General features: G+C 45.0%; 1 long non-coding RNA gene across 1 annotated transcript; it reads left to right on the top strand.

Annotated features, from left to right (window-relative positions):
- The first annotated feature begins 7,131 nt into the window (after positions 1–7,131).
- Positions 7,132–12,895, top strand: 4930428G15Rik (RIKEN cDNA 4930428G15 gene). Its single transcript, NR_040730.1, has 3 exons — positions 7,132–7,243; positions 10,234–10,881; positions 12,849–12,895. It is a non-coding gene; the product is annotated as an RIKEN cDNA 4930428G15 gene (long non-coding RNA).
- The last annotated feature ends 4,908 nt before the right edge of the window (positions 12,896–17,803 follow it).

Raw genomic sequence — 17,803 nt, forward strand, 5'->3', positions numbered from 1 at the left:
CCATCAGATGGGAACCAAGTGTTCAAATACTCCAGACTATGGGTGTGTGTGTGTGTGTGTGTGTTACAGTGATGATTATAAAATAGCTTTTAGATTCCCATGGTCATACAGACCACCAAAGACAAAATCTTCCATACATCAAATAGAGAAAGCTTATTTTAGCATTTGCTTCTAATAATAATGCATTAATCCATTACTGATACAATAGTGCTATGTAAGAAACAACTCCAAAACTTAGTGACTTATCACAGCAAGCATTCCTTGTTTTCTATCATGGTCTGGTGGGATGAGTAGTTTGTGCTTCTGTAGTGCTCTGCTGGCATCACCTGGACTCAGCTTTAAGGATGGAAAAGACTCAGGTCTTTTTCAAATGTCTCCTCTGTTTCCTTGAACCCTTTTGCTACTTGGATATGTGTTTTAAAGAACAGATGATAGCCCAAGATCCAAACTGAATCCTACAGACAGATCCATTTACTTGTGTGTGTAAGATTGTGTGAGTCTGTATGTTTGTGTGAGTCTGTATACAGCACGTGCATACAGTGCCTGAAGAGACCAGATGTGGGCATCACTACCCCTGGAGCTGGAGTTACAGATGGTTGTGAGTGGCCCCACATGTGCTGGGAACCAAACCTAGATTCTCTGCAAGAATAGCATTGTTCTTAACCACTAAGCTATTGCCTCAACCCCTGCAAAAAGATCAAAATCCATTGTTTGTTCAATGTAGTGAGAATTGTGGAGTTTTGGTTTCTTTTAAAAAAAGACCACAGAAATGTTATAAGTTTTTGTTTTAATCCCAGGTGTGGGGATAAGGGGCCATTTTGCACTGGCTGCCGCAGGTGACTATGCTTTGCCTCATGCTCTGGCAGAGGTGTGTTCTTGCCAGCTGCAGATAGTTTCTTTGATTCTATGATGTTTGGAATTCTGAGAACTTTTCAAAGGGTATATAAATGCTAGAGCCCCGAGAGGTAAGGCGAGGAGTGATGGGTTGTTGGTGGTTATAGTTTGTTAGTAGCCGTGCTCAAGAAGAAACAAAAGAAAAGAAATTTGATTCAGGGATCTCTCCGTTTCTCTCTCCCTCCCTATCCTTCTTTCTCTCCTATCAAGTCTTTGGGGGAGAAACTGGAGATATAAAGGATGGGAAAAAGAAAAGCCCACAAAGTTGCAAAATCCAGCTACCGTGCAGTGTCTACCAATATTTTGCTAACCTAAACAAACCTAGGGTAGGTCTAAGACCTGTAAGGTGGGGTTCTTATTGAGTATGGCAAAGACCCCGAGTGATAATCCCATTTCAGGAGAAGTGTAAATTTAAAATAATTCAAACTGTGAGAAATATCACACACGCTCCCTGGTTATCGCATACAGTTAATAATGTGTAGTTTCTAAAGTCCCATGTAACAAATTTATGAGCCAAAAAGCAAGGATGAATTCTAATATGTTTTATACATTCTTTTTCTTTAAGATAAGGAACCACTATTAATTAAGTTATAAATTTATGGGAGCTGTACACCTCCTTTTTACTTATATGCAAGGCTTTGCTTAAATGAGAGAAAAAGAAATATATTCTGGTTGTAAACTTGTCGTTTTGGAAAGATTTTAATTATACTAGGGCTTCAGTGATTGGGTGCATAAGCCCACCTTATCTACCTCTCTATGAATTCAGTTGCTAGGCAGAGAAGAGTTCTAAATCCAAGAATGTGGGCTTCAGAGTTAACAAAGACCTCAGCACAGGTTTCAGGCAGAAGGTAGCAGAGCTTCTGGGAGCTCTAGGAAGGTGAAGGAATCCTATCTAAATTGAGGTGAAACCTATTTTAACTCAGCCTAGTAAAACTTGGGCATTCTGCTTTTGACCAAATTTAATTCGAACCAAAATCTTATTTAACAAAGGCTTGAACAAGAAGAGAATCTGCTAGTTCGCTGTAACGGAAATATCCCTGTTTGAGTTTTAGAAGCAGCTTGATCAAAGGATCAAAACACATCAGCAGACTGTGTCTCCATCAAAACCACCCGTTTAGTAACATTGACTTCCTTGCTGGCTCTGTTCCCAGACAATGGCTACCATATCTGCAGCTGTTTCAACATCTCTGTTTAGATGAGGAAAGACGTAAGTCACCTGTTTTTTTGTTTTTTGTTTTTTTTTTTTTAATTTTTCTTTCTTTCTGTTTCCATTAAGGATTCTCATCATCCTCCTTGCATTTGATTGGCTCTGAGCAAACAGTGCATCTATCCTTGAACCAATCCCCGTGGCCAAGGATGCACAGTGTAATAACTGGCTTAGCTTCAACTCACATTCTCTATTTAGGATTCCATTGGCACCCCACTGGGATCCTGTTGAGCATGGGGAGTGGATTTTATCTGGTTAACATACAACAGTATAAATACTAGATTCCATAACAAAGAGTGCTCATAAAATGCACACCATTGTATCTATAACCTTAAGTGCTGTATTCAAGATACCTTTAGCTATCTTTAAATTAAAAATGCTTTGTAAGACAATGGTAATAAAAAAAAATGCCCTACACGGAGGCTGTAGCTCAGTGGGTGGAGTGCTTTCTTTGTTAACATGCACATAGCCCTGGGTTCAGTCCCCAGTATAACCAGGCATGGTGAAGTACACTTATATTGCCAGCACTGGAAAGGTCAAGGCAGGCAGATCAGAAGTTCAAGGTCATCAATGGTTACAGAGCAAGTTTGAGGCCGGCCTAGGGTACATGAGACCCTGTCTAGAACATTCTTTACGTACTGTGATAGTTCAGCCGACACTCAAATCTTTCTACTTTGGTATGAACTCGTGCTAATTATAAGAGTTCTCGTGCATTGAGCATCCTCTGTTTTCAACTGTCAACTACGCCAGGAAAATATTTACATCGCTACCTTAAAAATGAAGAAACAAACCCAGTGAGAAGGCTCAGCAGGTAACAACGCTTGCTGACAATCCCCGTGACCCAAGTTTGATCTCTGGGACCCACATGATGGAAGAGAGGGCCATCTCCCACAAGCTGTCCGCTGACCTCCACACAGGTACCACAGGAATGTGCATCCACACGCGATACAGGAATACATAAGTAAATCTATGTAACAAGGCGTTTAATAAATGCAACGATGTTCTCAAAGGTTGAGTGGCCTTTTCATGAACACACAGAGAAAGCACCAGAAATGCTCTTAGTCTTCATTACTTAAACAATAAAAACAAATTGGCCTTTTTACTAAGGCCTCGACACAGGTGTTATTGGGCTTTGTTGTTTTTCACTGCTGACTCCCATCCTGGTGGGTTTTTGAGCATCTCTGTCCCACAGAAGCATATGGGGCTGAGGCTCCGCATTCCGAAGGCTGCTCCCCCTGGACCAGTGACTTCAGTCATTCTGTCAGATGAAGAGAGCAGCAAAGCCACACGATTGCTGGCTTTTACGTAGATGCCCACACTGCTCTCTCTAGACTCTTGAGCACATCAATTGGCTTGCCTTCCTTTTGTTCCCAGTGCACGGCAAGACCAGTCTTGCAACCTCTGCGATCATCCAGTAGCAACAGGACCTCTGCCACAAAGGCCATTTCACAACCATCAAACATGAGATCTGTCCAGCAGACCTAAACTTCTACTTTCCCGATTCTTTTTGGGGGTAGGGAGGTCCAGCTAAGTTTTATTTCTCTTTTTTAAAAGCAAAGGTTTTATTTTGGTTTGTTTTGCTTCTTCAAGTTTTGGCACATTTTTATTTAGTGTGTATGTGGTATATGTGTTAGTGATATATGATATATGATATATATATATATGATATATGATATGGTATATGTGTTAGTGAGTGGTATGGATATGCTTAGCCTTGACTCCTGTTCCCATGTGTATGGTCCTCAGGGGACATGTGTCATTGATTCTCTCTATCCTGTGGGTTTCGAGGTTCCAGCCCCTTTGCCCACTGTCACACCATCCCCCGAAGCAAAACTTCTTAAACCATAGGTCACATCACAGTCTCATGCTGGGGCACATGACTGCATATGAAGCCACAAAGGAGGAATACACACTGGCCACATAGCAGTTCAAAATCGAATGCACAGTGAGCATGGGCTGTCTCTGTCGACATGCAGCCAACGCCGTGTCACGTGACACCTGCCACCTTGGGGGATGACATGGGACAGGTGCACTCAGCTCTAAACGTGCTGTCACGATACTTGATACTAAACAAACCAGCACTGAATGTTCTGGAACGTCCTGCACTAGGGGTTCATCTCAGATATGAGATGGCCCTGTGCTATGGATCACAGTGTTCCCTGTCATCTCACAACGCTCTCCGCCTTTATGGAAACAGGATGATTTGATTACAGGAAGCGGAGACTTACAGAGTTTTCCGACCATTGTTCCTCAGCATTTAATAAGCACAACATTAGTGTATCTTTGGACTGTGTTGTATTAGAATGCTGCATTAAAAAACATTTCTGGAGCTGTTCACTTGAGTTTTATTTTTTTTAAAAAAAAGTGTTAAATGAATTTTGGCTTAGGCTTTTAAGACAGGAATCCCGACAATTTCAGAAAAAAAGCGTCTGCTGTTTTGTAGGCCTGCGTGTGCAGACTGGCACCCTCAGCACTGAAAGCTACAAAATCAAAATATCAATCAAGTCTGAAAGACGTTGGTCCTGTCATACCAAGTATTCAGCCAAGATTTAGTGCTCACGGAAAAGTAAGCCAGGACATCTTTCTCATTACTGTGCAGATTTGTTTTATTCTTTAATAAATGATAACATTATCCAGATAGGGGAATGGCTTTAATAAGTACCTCTTTATGATGTGTTGTCAGTAAATGCTTAGTTATCCATGCTATAGCTGGGTTGGTAAAATTTTCCCTGGCCAAGAGGAGTCAAAAGTGGGTTAAGTTTAAGAAGCCTTAACATTATTTTAAAAAAACAACAAAACTGCTCCTCACTCTTTTGGCTGTTGTAGTGATCAGTGAAGAGCGAGTAAAGAAGCTCCGTTGTATTAATTAACTGATTTTAGCTTTATTCCATGTATGTGCATGATTTAGCTGCGTGTAAGTCTATGTATCTAGTGCGTGCATGGTGCCTTCAGAATCCAGGAGAGGGTTTTTGATTCTTAACCAATGAACTGTCCCTCTGGCCCTGCTTTAAAGCACTTACTGCTCCCCGAAGTTCAGTTCTCAGGGTACAGATTGGGCGACTTACGATCCCCTGGAACTCCTGCCACAAGGACTCCAATTCCCTGGCTTCTACAGGTGCTGTGTGTATGCGTGCAGACATAGACACCTACACATAATTAAAAATAATAAGAGACAAATTCTTAAAGCATCAACAGCTAAGGATTTTGCTTATCTCCAGAAGCTAGGCAGTGCCTCGGTGCATGCTGTGAAAACCAGACCTTGTGCATTTGTGTCTTCAGCCTTTCTGCCTCTTACTTACCTGGGAGCAGTTACTTAAAATCCCGGTGCCTCTATGTTATCTGTTTAAAGCAGCCACCGCCACTGCTGCTGCTGTTGTAGTCGTCGTCGTCATCGTTGTCGTGGTCATTGTGGTTGTTTTCGTAGTCATCATCATCATCAACAACACCAGCATCATTATCATCACGTCTGTATCAGAACTGCATGTGTTTTCTCAAATAGAGCCTAATACTCTGCTTAATATCCATGAACACTATCTTTTAATGTTTCATCATTTATTTTTTATTATGAGTATGTGTGAGTAAGTATGTACATGTGAGTGTAGGTGCTTGTGGTGGCATTCCAACCTCCTGGAGCTGGAGTTGGAGGTGGTTATGAGCCACCAGCCATGAGTGCTGGGAACAAGCCTTTGGGTCTTCTGTGAGAGAGAGCAGCTAGTGATCTTAACCACAGTGCCATGTCTCCAGCACCCTCAGAAAATCTCATTGTGATTGTTATAGAACCACTTAGCTATTCCCTGAGAAAAACTGTTTCCCAACAGCAAAAAAATATCATTTCAGTTGTAAAATTTGGACAGAGGAACCCTGGGTCACAAAGGCAGGAGGCAGGAGGCAGGAGGCAGGAGCAATACAAGTCTCAAACCACTACAGGAGCAGGACTCAAAAGTGGTAAGTCCTTGAAAGTGGTTTAGCTTGGGTGGGGCGTCTTTACTGGCCAATAGAATGTGTGCACATATATGTGCATGTTTGTATGAGTGTGTGTGTGTGTGTGTGTGTGTGTGTGTGTGTGTGTGTGTGCTTGTTATAAAATGGAAAGCAGAAATGTATTTGGGAGGTTAAATGCAAATTCAATATCTGTAATGTCTCTTCAGGACCATGCACATGATACAACATTCTAAGACACAGACTTTTATTTTCACCAATCAAGAGAGAAAGGCCAAGGGCTGGTGAGATGCCTCCATGGGTAGAAGACCCTGCCACCAAGCTGGAAGCCCTGAGCTTGATTCCCAGAACCCATTTGGGAGAAGGAGAGAACCCACTCTTCAAGGTTGCCCTCTGATCTACATATTTAACCTGTGGTGCCCTTGTGCACACAAAACAAAACAAATAATAGAATTTTTTTTTTTTGGTCTTCTTCTTTGTTTTGTTTTTTGAGATAGGGCTTCTCTGTGTGACAGCCCTGGGTCCTGAAATTCCCTTTGTAGCCCAGGCTGGCCTTAAACTCAGAGAGATCCACTTGCTTCTGCCTCCCAAGTACTGGTAAGAAAGGCACATGCCACCAATACTAGGCACATTAAAATTTTTAAGGAGGTAAAACTAAGACTAAGAATAGAGATTTTGTCTAATATGCTATTGTTTGTTGTTTCCCAATGTGGAGGGACTACATTTGCTCTCACCCAGAACTTGCTACCCTCTCTGGGATAGGGAGTGTTCATTTGAAATAGAAGAAGCTCACTACCCCTCATCTCCTTCAGCTGGATGGACCTGGAAACAGCAAGCCAGCATCTGGACCAACTTGAATAGCATCTGGCACACCCAGCACTCCCATAAATGGACTCTACTACATTTCAACACGAGAACCTCACCAAATAATATAGAATCTAATTTAAATGTGCCAACATACCTGAAAATGAGCTTTAACATTAAATATATAATTGGTGATTGATGTGAGAGGCCCAGCCTATTGTGGGCGGGGCCACCCCAGGGCTGGTGGTCAAGGGTTCTATAAGAAAGCAGGTTGAGCAAACCACAGGGAACAAGCCAGCAAGCAACATCCCTCCATCTGCATCAGCTCCTGCCTCCAGGTTCCTGCGGTGTTGGAGTTCCTGTCCAGACTTCTTCGATGATGGACTACGATGTGACAGTGTAAGTCAAGCAAACCCTCTCCTCCTCAACTATTTTTGGTTGTGGTGCTTCATATAGCAACAGAAACCCTAACCAGACAGAAGCTGGCCCCAGGAGAGTGAGGTGTTGCTGTGACAGACCTGACCGTGCTTTGGAGAGGATTGTGGAAGGACTTTGGAACCTTGGACTGGAAAAGCCAGTGGGTGTTGAGAGCTTGGTGGGCTGTACTGTAGGAGCTTGGACGATCAGAGAGCTGAGAGCAGGGCAGACGATGGAGGCCTGGCTTTAGAAGTTTCAGAGGGAGGCAAAGGCTCTGCCAGGCCATTTGTGTGAAGACTTTGTGGTTCTGGTCAGCTGGAGCTGAAGAATCAGCCGTGATCAACAAGAGACCGGAATCACCACAGTGAAACTAAGACATCAAGTTCTGTTCTCCGCACTGTGGCTGAGGATACAGCCAGTCTACCCTGCTCTCTCCTATGGGGCTATATTAGGCGTCTTTGTGCCCTGTTTCCTTTCATTCTAAAGGACAGGAACTGCGGGCACTCTGTAGAGCTCCTTTTTGGATTAATAGAATTTTTTAGTCTATTTTATGACCTCTCTAGTGAAATCCAGAGGCTGGCATTCTCAGTCCTGCCCAGTCTAAATCTATTGCCCGGTCTTTCCTGAGGGCTTCTTGAAATTTCTGTGCCTTTCAGAGACCCCTGTATGAAGATAGCTTGGCCGCTACCCTCCTCCTCACCCTCCTCTTTCTCACCCCACCCCCCTTTCTCAGTGGTGACTTTTATGACATTAACTGTGTCCCTGGCAACTGAGGCCTAATGGATTTCTTTGTGTTGATCTGAGAACCACAGTAATAGGTTTCATTTACAAGTGTTCCAAATAATTGGTCAGCAGGACAGAATTTAACATTTCTTTGAAGTAGCTTTGCTAATAGTATCCATTTGCCCAGTTCTTTCCATTTTCTAGGTCTTTCCTCTGAAACACAAGATACAGATCTTAGGACTTTCTATCAGCTTCTGCTTCTTAAGCCACCCTGCCTTTCTGTGTCTGTTTACCTCAATAAAGGGAAGAGGTAGGAGTGGAATGTCTAGAGACAACAGCTGCCCCTGAGCTGTGTGAGCCGAGATTGTGTCACAGTAACACACGACCAGTGTATTGATGGATGCTCAAGGCGCTCCTTTCCTTCCAGCGCCTCTCAAGACTGGGGGCTGCTGCCCAGGTCAAAGTCCAGGCTAGGGTCCTTAAGATTAGCATCAACTCACTATCTCAACAGCATGATAGCCACAGCCAAGGACCCGCCCAGATTCAATACTGACCAGCAGCACCCCAAGGCTGTATGCTGCAGATGCTAGGAAGACAAAGTCCAGGGGGGCGGAGAAATTTGTCTCATCTACACTTCTTAGTTAAGTTTCCTTAGCCCAGCTCTAGGATGCCACTCAAGCCCCCCAAAGGCATTATAAACGGCTGTTACCATCTTCAGGCAATTATTCCAAGGGGTACCTCAGAGACTCTTAAACACAAGGTCAGATTCAGCAACTGTCCAGACATTCAGCAAGTCTTTGGATTTATGATGAGAGTGGCTTGTCTCCCTGAGACTGTCACAAAGTCAAGCTTCACATCTGTGTGTTTGGATGGACCCGGCAGAGGACAACTTTGGGTGTCGATCCTCAGTCACCATCCACCTTGTGCTTAGAGACAGGATCTCTCCCTGGCCTGGAGCTTGAGGAATAGGCTAGGCTGGTTGGCCAGGAAACCCAGGAATCTGTGTGGCTTTACCTCCCTGATGCTGGGATGCAGGCACCTAACACCACGCCCAAGAGTTTTATGTGGGTCCTGGGGGTCAAACTCAGCTGAGGAGTCTCCCTCAGCTGTCTCCTTTTAGAGTTTAAACAAGGTCCTGACACTTCCAGCTGTCACTGTAGAGCCCAGGTGTGTTCTAGCTCTCACAGTTCGCATCAGGGACAGAATGAGATGGCACATGGCTGTGTGCCTTCTCTCACAGGAGACTTTGACTTCTTTGGGAAGGAAATGGGAGTCCTGAGGGTAAGTGTGGGACCGGTGGTCCCTTGTTGGGTCTGGGGATTTGAACTTGCAGGAGAACTAAGCGAGCTCCTCTATTAGGCTGCCATCTGTGGGCTAGAGACGTGACATGCACGTCTCAAGTCCTCTGCTCCCAGAGGTGGTCCAACTGGGAAAGATGAAACATAGTTGCTGCAGAACACAATCTTGTTAAATCGAATCCATCTCAACTTGCTTGGTATGGATGGGACCTCAGGAACAGACTCTATGGGGGCTTGGTGACATTAATGTGTATAATATTTTGGTTAGCATAGATTTCACTTTGAATCTTGGAGGCAATTTTCCTCTTATATAAGATGGATAATTTCTTTTCTTAGGTACTCATTGCCCTATAAGAAAAAAAAAAGATGACAAGGGAAAAAATTTAAAAAAAAAGTGTATCACATTTGTGATCCAGACATGGGTGCTAATTTCTAGGCTATTTAAAATCAGGATGGGTTATTCAGACTAAATTAGGCAGTACATAATTTTTTAGTACAGGGAAGTATACGGTTGTCTTAAGACAGTGGTAAAAATGGTTTGAATCCTAAGTATTGCAAGGATGGCTTTAGGCCAGGGCTCCCTTTTCATCCAAGTGGAGTAGCAGATGCCACGAAAGCCCCCTTGCCCCTCCCCCGCATCATTCATCCCAGGTGGCCCCTGGCACCTCGGCAGAATCTGTGATTTTCTTCCTCCACTGTGAAGACTGCCTGGGAGTGTGCTTATGCTGGGCCTATGTGACAAAGCTGCCCTCATTCCTGGGATTTAACACCCCAGGCAGGAAGTGAAGAATAAACGCCCACAGTTTCTGGCACCCAGGAGATGTGCTCCACTCTCCGGTCTACAGCAGGTCCACAGAGGAAGCCTTGCTAATTAACACCTCTTTTTCCTCTCCTGTTCTTCCCTCCTCTCTCTCTCTCTCTATCTCTCTCTCTCTCATTACTTCTGCCTAGATTGTCTTCCAAATAAAATAATTGCACTCAAATTCTCATAAGGGACAAGTTGTGGAGAGATCTCCTGTAGGACAATGGGAGGTAATCAGTGCAGAACGAAAAGAATGAATAAGCTCATGCTAGTCGGAAGTTCGGGAGAGGATCATCTGGACTATCTTCGTCTTCAGATGATAAGCTGTGAGAACTGACCGTTTCTAAACAGCTCTTCGAACACAATCATCTACACGTGCTGGAAAAAAGGCTCGGAATATTTGATAATGCCGGCAAGTCTAAGTTCACACTACTTACGGTATACTGCCGAAACAGAGAGACATAATAATTGCCAAGGAGCAAAGACCGCGTACCTTCCGTGTATGGAAGTGCATGTGCAACATGCATGCAGTATACACACCAGCGTGTGTGCATGTAGAGGCCAGAGGTTGACACGGGGTGTCTTGCCCACTATTTTTGTCAGATGAAGTCTTCCACCGATCCTGATGCTCACAGCTTGACAGCTGACTGTCCAGCAAACTCCTCAGATCCTCCTAGCTCTGTGTTCCAGAACTTGGATTATGGGTCCACAGCCTCATCTGGTTTTCGTTTGTTTTTGTTGGTTCTGGGAATTTGAACTCGGATCCTTATGCCTGTGCAGCAAGCACTTATTTGGGGGTAAGTGACTGGGAAGGTAGCTTGGTGGGTATAGGGCTTGCTCTGGAAGCCTGAGGACCCATGTCTGTACAATCTACATAAAAAGCCAGAGGCAGAAGTGCACATCTGTAATTCCAGGGCTCTTATGGGGAGATGGGGGAAGAGGAGTCTTAGAGGCTGGTAAGCTAGCTAGCTTGGTGTATGCAGTGGCAAACAGCACAAGGCCCTGTGTCTCAATGTAGAGGATGATGACAGACCCTTGAGGTTACCCTGTCCACACACATGGCACAGATACACCCGGTTACACCCGGACTTATATTCATACTTCATAATGCCCAGTGCGACATTTTCTGTTTGTCTCTCTGTCTCTCTCTGTCTCTCTCTGTCTCTCTCTGTCTCTCTCTCACACACACACACTCACCTGTGTTGTACAATGACACAGTTTGGCCACACGCCCATTGGGAGTATATAATGCATTCATCCACACAGCTCAGTGTTACCATTTGCCAATGGCTAAAGACCTTAGCGGGCCTCCTTGGGAAGAGTCCAATCTAAACAGCGGCTTCATGCTGCTCAGTGGAGGAAATGGCGACAAAACATCTCTAGCATGAATTCCTTTGCTTTAACACTTGCCCTTTATCCCTTGACTCCTCGTGCAGCCAGGGTCTGACCAGATGAATAGTGCTTTCTGTATACATTGTTGCAAAATTCTTTTGTTCTCTTTAACTCACTTCCAGCGGCCTTGCTGTGGGATATAGTGAAGCGTCAAGCAGTTAGCACCAGGCAGTTTCTTCATCAAGCCGATGTTAGGGAAATAAACAGACTTGCTCCAAAATTCGCTGGGAACTATCCCTCACTGTCCTGGAATCCATTTAATCACACGAAGATTGTGTCATATATCTCTTAGGAAGAAAAGTTGCCGTCTCAAAAGTTAAAATTTTCTAGGCTGTACACAGGAGGCCAAAATGCATGATTACTCTCGGAGATCAAAGCAAGCTGGCTTCATTTACAAATACCCAGCTTTGTTCTGAAGCCCTGGTGTGCAGAGGTAGCATATCTCAACAAAACAAGGGAGAGCAGTTTCTCAAATTATCACGTTTTATCCTTCAAGACATATTCTTTATTCATTTTTGAAATTGTCATCCTAACCACATTTACACACCACTTGCAAATAAGCTAATGGTATAGGAGGTGGCAATGCAGAGGCAGTACAATTATCTCTTAATTACACACAGCAGGCTTCCAGTGTGAGTCTCCCTTCTGAGGACACTTAACAAGGAACAACAGAAGTCAGGCCTCGCAGTCACACATCCCATGCGAGCTTCCTGGGTGACAGGTTCACTCTGAGATGCCCTGTGGCAAGGATGGAGAAGAAGCTATCTTGGGGAAGAGTCTTACCTACCCACCACCCATCTTCAGAACATCTATTAAATCTGATTATTCTGTGTAGAGAGAAGGAAGTTGAGCAACCAAGGAAACAAAACTGATGCACAAATCAAGTGATTTCCACGAAGCCCTGGCTCTTCAGTGCATGAAATAAGGAAATGTCTCACCTCACATTGGGCTACTCAGAACTGTTTTATATCTTCTGTGAGAAAGAATCAATACATCCTTGGTATTGTAAGATCATATATTTTGTAGGAGAAATGGTCAAAGACCAGAAATATGCCAAACAACTTCATCTTCTGAAAGATTAATTTAATTGGGAAAAAAAATCTATCAATTAATTAGCCCATAAAAGTTTATGGCTTGCTGATTAGTTGACGGTGCCATCCACAGCGAGGTTAATAAAATTTTGCCTGTATTACATGCTTTTTCACACGTTCTGTGAAGCTGCTGGAGGGAGTCCCATCCAGACGTGTGCGGATGGCGTGAATGTGAAAATGGGTGGCGTGCCTAGGGGTGATAATGACTACCACGTGTGGATAAACTGCCTGTCAGACAACAAAGGATGTTCACAAGCTTTCTCTCTTTTTGATTCTTCCTAGGACCCTGTGAAATGGATAGAGAGAATATTAACTCCTTTCTACAAGTGAGAATGTCTCTTGATTTGGGTTTAGAGACGTCCAATATCTTTGGCAAACTATATAGCCAGTGCATACCCACCATTACACTTCTGCTGGCAGGAGGAGGGAATGAAAGGGGCCAAACGGAAGCGAGATGAGCCATACCCAAGAAGAGCCACCACGCCCCTGCAGCTAGCTCTCCTTCAGACGACACACCTAAAACTTCCAATCATTTTAATATTTATATTACTTAGCACATGCGTGTGGTGCATGGGCGTGTGTGTGTGTGTGTTTGTGTGTGTGCAGTGTGTGAGTATGGGTGTGCACACGCATGCAAGGATACACTCATGTGGAGATGGGAGGTTGGGGTTTGATGTCTCTTCTAATATTCTTTGCTTTATGTTTTAAGTTAGGGTCTCCCACAGAACCCAGAGCTTGCTGTTTCGGCAAGGTTAGCTAGCCAGCCGTCTCCTGGCAACCACTTGTTGACACCCAATGGTTCTGGGATTGCAGTGCACACTGCTGCACTTGGCTTTTATGTAGATGCTGGGGATCCAAGCTCAGGTCCGTGATGCTTAGATAGAAGGCACATTACCCATGCCATCTCTCCAGCCTATTTCTATATATACTCAGCCCGTATTGTTGTTCTCCTTTTTGCTAGATCAGCAGGCTCAAGCCAGCCACTTGCTGGGTTCATTAGCAGTTCATTTCTTCAAGCTCCACCAAGTCAGATTCCTTGAGGGTCCTTAAGGATGTCTGTCGCAAGGTCCGCCCTTGAGTTTTTGGAGCTCCTGGATGAGACCTTGACCTCCACTAGGACATTTGCTTTGTCTTTTTCACTTTTGTTATCCCAGCCCGATGAAGCAAGAGATTCCAATCAATAAAATTGTTTGGCAAATTAAGAGAATATAGTTGTTGTTGGTTATTCTCAAGACTCTTCTGAATTTTACATTTTTCAATGTAAAACAAGTTGGAAGGACCAGGAGACAGTCCAGTTGGTAAAGTGCTTGCTGCATAAGCACGAAGACTCCAGACACCACTTTAAAAAGCCAGGCACAGTTGTGTATACACCTGTAATCCCATTCCAGGGAGGTGGAGACAGGAGGAGCCCTGAACTTTCTGGCTAGCCCCAACAATGTTCTTAAGCCCAAAGTCTCTTCTGATCGTCAAGAAAAATGGCTATGAGTCCTTATAAAATAAAAGGCAAAATTTTGTATTTCCAATATGTAATTGTCTTAGTTAGGATTTTACTGTTGTGAACAGACACCACAACCAAGGCAATTCTCAAATGTTGTCTCAAATTAACATCTAATTGCGGCTGGCTTACAGGTTCAGAGGTTCAGTCCATTATTATCAAGGTGGGAACACGGCAGCATCCAGGCAGGCATGGTGCAGGAGGAGCTGAGAGTTCTACATCTTCATCTGAAATCTGCTAGCAGAAGACTGATTTCCAGGCAGCTAGGATGAGGGTCTTAAAGCCCACACCCAAGTGACACACCTACTCCAACAGGGCCACACCTTCTAATAGTGCCACTCTGTGGGCCAAGCATATACAAACCATAACAATAATGGTCAGAGTAAACATGGCCATTCTAAAAGGAGAGGGAAGATGATAAAGAAAGATGGGACCCAATCAAGACCCAAACTCAGCAGGGCAAACATCAAACCCTGCAGCTCCAAGTTTGGTGACCCTGGGACACATGGTGGCATGCTATGACCTCCAAGGTGCTTGGGTAGCCACTCTAACCCCCTATCACTACAGCGTAGGTTGTCCCACCCCGCTCTCGAGCCGGCTCCTGGGAATCTGCAGCTTTCTTTGGCCGATGTCTCCTGCTCCTGGCATCTCCAGCATCCTGGGATTTCCACTGTGACTTGGGCTTCAGCTTCACAGCTTCACACACAGCATTTGACTCTGTTGGCCTCCAAGGCTTTCCTCTGAACCCTTGGCATAGACCACCATGATTCTGTAACTTGTTAATTCAGTATGCCTATAAAACTAGCCTCACATGGGTGACACCGAGTTTTTCTGGCAGCCCGAGAGGCAAACGATATCCCAGTACTGTGGCTATGGCAGCATTGATGTGTTTGCACTCCTGAGCCCCAGGATGCTTGTCCCTAGGCAGTCCTGTTGAGTAGGGCACTATAAGGGTGTTCTCTTTCTAGATATTTTCTTAAAAATCAATACATCTATACATTTAGTTGTGTGCATTCCACGGTGCATACGTGGAGGCCAAGGGACTGTTTGTAGGAGTTGGTTCTCGCCTTCCATCACAGAGGTCTCGGGGATTGAACTCAGGTTGTTAGACTTGGAGGCAAGCACCTTTACCTGCTGAGCCATCTCACTGGCCCACACACTCTTCTGTCTTCCCAGCATTTTCCTGTCAAATGAAGTCTTTCATGGGGGTTTACACCGTTGGCCCTGGCTCTTGCCCTCTTTGCAAACTGCAAGAGTTCTCTTCAACGTCACTCAGCTGCCAGGCGGGCGTGAGGCTGTGAGGAGCCGTAGGACCCCGCTCGGGGAGTGGGGAAGCACAGTCTGAGTCCCCTCAGTCGGGCTCCAACTCTCAGGCACCACAGACACAGCTGGGTGCTGCAGAAGAGCAAGCTCTGGGGTCCTCAGGCCTGCAAGTAGGCAGAGGACGACAGGTTCTCAAACTCTTGGACACCACAGGTGCTGCTGGATGCTGAAGAAGAGCTGAGAGTGGAGTCTTGGCCATCAGGATGACCCTGGCCCAGGGCAAAGGGAAAAGGAGGGGAGGAGAGAGCTCTGATTGGTTCCTGCACAAAGGAGAGTGTCTCTGGCTTGCTCCAGCAGCTTGGCTTGGTGGAGACCAGTGTCTGGAAACCCAGGGAGGCCTCCTGCTGGAGATTAGATGCAGCTCTTTAGAGGAAGACCTGTTCCATTGCTCCAGCTTGGTGGATCCTGATGAGAAGAGGCAGTCCATGGTTTTAAGGTATTTATTGTTATGGCGGGAAGGGGAGCTAAGAGGAAAGTAGAGGCAGAGAAAGGCAGAGAGAGGGAGAGAGTAGAGAAGTAGAGGACAGCCATGGCCGTGTGGAGAGAGGGGGAGCAAGAGGGCAAGAGACAGAGGGCAGAGCAAAAAAGTAAGATGAAGAGAGGGAGGAGGGGGCAAACAGCACCCACCTTTTATAGTGAGCAAGGCCTACCTGGCTGTTGCCAGGTAACTGGGGGTAGGGTGGGGGGTGGAGTTCAGACAGAATACCAGGGGATGGGGTGTTGCCCAACATGACCGATGGCCACAGAATTATGGATTTGAGGCCTGGTGTTAGGAGCCTAGTGTCTGGGAGCTTGGCAAACTTCCTTCTTTCCCTTGCAGATGTATCTGCTGGGTCTCCGGGGTTTAAACCTAGTTTGACCAGAAAACAGGCTGCCTTTCATGGTCCCACAGTCAAAGTTAGCAGATTCTGGGAGGGCCCAGCTCTATAATTTTCTTGGCTTGCTTCTCCCAGGATGCTGGAGAAGGAGACACTAAAGGCTATTCTTCAAGAAACTAGATGTCAAGAATCAAGAGGAAATGTGTAGACACAATGGGAATTTGGAGATGAACACAGCTGGGAAGGTTAGGCGTGAGTTAGGAACAGGAGAGCAACCACTCCAGAAATTTCTGGTCCTCGTTTCATACCTTGTTCCTCCGGTTTTTTCATTCTCTCTTTTTGTCAATATCCACTGTCCACACAGAAGGAGGGAGCATGGCTCACAACAGCCCTAATAACACAAATCCACAGGAAAGGCTCTGATTTGTTCTCCTCAGGACATAGAAGCATCCTTGGACTAACTGTTGTGGCCATGGGGGCTGTGACTATGGTTTGCATTAAAAATACATTGTTTACTTGGGGAAATAGAGACCAGATCTCCAAGAGCGTGAGGGTTTGTTTCTCCAAAGAAGACAGAAAAACTGTGTAGAGTTACTGCCATCAGAATGGCAGAGAAGGAATCCAGACCTGACTATTTTTTAGTTTGTAAATTAATTTAAACTTTTCATTGTGTGTGTGTGTGTTCGTGCATTCGCGCACACACATTACATGTGTGTAAAGGTCAGAGAACAATTCATGGCAACTGGTTCTCTCTCTCCACCATTTGGGTTCCAGGGATCAAACTCAGATTAACAGGCTCCCCAGCAAGTGCTTTTTACCAGCGGAGTCACCTTGCCCATCATAACTGCTTTTATGCACATACTCAGGTAAGATTGTGTGGCATCATCAAAATACTTGCTAACTTTCCAGAGCTACAGTTTTTCGTGCATAATGGCCCGTTATTAGTAAACTGTGAGACATATAACCCAAAGCCTTTGTGTCTTATAACCAATGTTTCTTTCTCACTCACTGTTTAGGGGTCACCAGAGGTGGCTCTACCTTGGGTTGTGGGCTGGACCCCTCTGCTTTCTGCCTTTCGTGATAGGAGGAAGGCTGCATGGTTGATAGCTCAGTGAGTCAAGCCAAGCTGCAGCAATGTTTTGGAATATTCTTCCTTACACTTATGTTGTATCTGGAGTGTCTCACTGTCTGTGCCCAGTTTCTGTGAGACACAGAGTGGAGTGGCTTCAGAAGTGGAGAAGACGAAGTGACCGAGAGGAACATCTACCAACGTCCGACAATAGCAAATGAGTTTGCAGCAGGTCTGCTGACTTCATCTCTCTGCTTTCCAGGCCCCCTGCATTTTTGTTTAATTGATGCATATATCTCCGTCCAGAACTTCAAGTGAGCATGGCACACTGCATTATTTTCCTATAATGCAACTTAATTCTATTCAGAGCCCCAGTTTGCTGAGGGGCAGAGACTTAACCTCATTTAATGCAGAATGATATGTCTTCATCTCTTTTAAGATTGTTTCTAAATCCTGGGGATTGCGTGTCATCACAAAACATCTGGGGGCATCTGACCTGTCTGCCAGGCATCTGCTGGAACCAGTCTCCTTG

This window comes from Mus musculus, chromosome 9, assembly GCF_000001635.26.
Source record: "Mus musculus strain C57BL/6J chromosome 9, GRCm38.p6 C57BL/6J".
Taxonomy (NCBI): domain Eukaryota; kingdom Metazoa; phylum Chordata; class Mammalia; order Rodentia; family Muridae; genus Mus; species Mus musculus.